Source organism: Odocoileus virginianus, chromosome 27 (assembly GCF_023699985.2).
Source record: "Odocoileus virginianus isolate 20LAN1187 ecotype Illinois chromosome 27, Ovbor_1.2, whole genome shotgun sequence".
In the NCBI taxonomy this organism is placed as follows: Eukaryota; Metazoa; Chordata; class Mammalia; order Artiodactyla; family Cervidae; genus Odocoileus; species Odocoileus virginianus.
In genome coordinates this window covers 7,565,532-7,567,801 of record NC_069700.1, presented here as the reverse complement: position 1 = coordinate 7,567,801, position 2,270 = coordinate 7,565,532, and positions in this window count along the sequence as shown.

Genomic DNA, 2,270 nt, shown 5'->3' with positions numbered 1-2,270 from the left:
GATAGCCAGTGCCCTCACCACTTCTGCCAACCCTCAGACCCACCCTTCTCCTGACTACTTCACCAGGACTGTGGCTATGTTGTTCTGTTTTCTCTCAAAGGTCCTCCCAGGAGAGCATGTCATCACATTTGGAATTTGGACATTGGAAAGCTAGGGGTGGAGAAAGCGCAAGAAAGTTATCTTAGTTCTCCTCCCCTCCCCCTCCCAGGGCAGGGGCTCTGGGGGATGGGCCTGGAGAGGAGGAAGTTTGGGTTTGCCATTCAACATTTACTAAGCAGCACGTTAAGTTGTGCAAAGATTGGTCTCAAGAAGTTTGCATGGGCAGACACTCTTTTTTCAAGTGGAACTTGTTTTGTCTCTGGATTCTGCACACTTTTTCTCTGCAGGTCTGAGGAGGGGGGTGAGGGCTGTGGGGTGAAGAGCTGGAGGGCAGTCCTACATAAAGGAAAGGGACAGTGAGGATGGGATTTGGCGGGGGTAGGAGGCAGAGATTGGATCAGGAGAAAAAGGAAATAAGAGTAAAGCGTTCGCTTTGAGGGAAAATCCTGCAGGAGGGGCCAGGGAACACACTTTTGGTATTTGAAGTCATCAAGCCTATCAAATGCTGAGCACATCACAAGCATGCAAAAGATGTTTGTGACTGACTAGGAATAGCTCGTCTGGTGACTGACGGGGGCACAACCTACGGTGACTACCCTGGGCAACCTTCTCTCTAACCAGACTCTCGCCTCTTGGGTCGACTGACCTGACAGATGAGAAAGCCCTATAAAAAGAAAATGTGGGGTTCCCCTTTGCCACAAGGGTGTCTTCTGAAACTCCTTTCCAGAGAACTGTTTTTGAATGAACAGAATGCACTTGAACTAACCCTGCCAACGAATCTACCATGGTCGAACCCTGTCAAGAGTCAAGGCCTGTGGTCAGGCGCCTTCCGGTCCACAAGCAGCGCTGTGTGGAGGGTTCTTATGAGCAGCCTTGCCCTCAAGCCGAGGGGACCTTCGAATACAGCCTCCATCCCTCTGGCTTCTCCCAGGGGCTTTGAGAACCACAGAGAGGCTGAGAGGGAAATCCAAAATGTGGATATGTAAATTCTGTTTTTTAACAAAATTTCCCCATTAGGTTTTTCCCTTTGGGCTACTTCTTAGTCACCCTGTACTTTCCAAGATGTGCTCGTGTGTTCACTGAATGAAGAAAATAAACAGAAAGACCTCCTCTTTCTGTACTTTTCTGACTGGTTTGCTTTCCTCCTCTGAGAAGCTAGAAGCACTTAGAGACGCTGCTCACAACAGGAGCAAGTTACACAAAAACAACACACGGAGAAATTGGCCTCAGACTTGATTTGAGGTGCTTTAGAGGAAAGCCTTTTCCTTCATCTGTATGTCTTCTTTGGAAAAATAATTATTCAGATCCTCTGCCCATTTTTGAATTGAAGTTTTTTTTTTTTAGCTATTGAGTTGTATGAGCTCTTTAAATATTTGCACTATTTACTCCTTATCGGATATATAATTGGCAAATATTTTCTCCCATTCATAGATTTTCATTTTGTTGACAGTTTTCTTCACTGTGCAGATACTTTTTAGGTTTATGTAGTCCCGCTTAAACAAGGGGGACTTGCTTTTGTTGTCTCTGCTTTTAGCGTCAAAAAAAAAAAAAAAACAAAACACCATCAGACATACTGATGTCCCAGAGCCTAGCATGGATGCTTTCTTCTAGGACTTTTAGGTCTCACTTCTTACATTCAAGTCTTTAATTCATTTTGAATTTATTTTTGTGTATGGTGTAAGATAGGGGCAGATTCTTAACCGCTGGATTATGAAGAAAGTCCTTACCATAGGTTTTAATACGGAGGACGAAACCATGGAGGGTGATGCCTCTGCCTTTGTTCTTCATTCTCAGGAAAGCTTTGGCTCTGCAGGGTTCCTTTTAGTTTTTTATGGAGGCTTTGTTACCTAGGCGTGCTCAATTAAATCATTGGCCACTGGTGATTGAACGTGATTTCCAGCCCCTCTCCCCTACCTGGAGATTAGGGGAATGGAGGCGGGAGGTGGGACTGAAAGTTCCAACCTTTTGATCCCATGGTTGGCATCACTGGAAGCTTAGAAGATCTAAAGCAGAGACTGCAAACAGGTACCTGTAGGGTCAGGAAGGTAATATGAGGGAATAAGAAGAGCCAGTTGCCTGGCACTAACTTTGACCTAAGTGAGAAGGGAGGCAATAGGGAGCAGTGGGGTCCATGTCAAACCGAACAGCAACTGTACATCAACAAGGAGCAG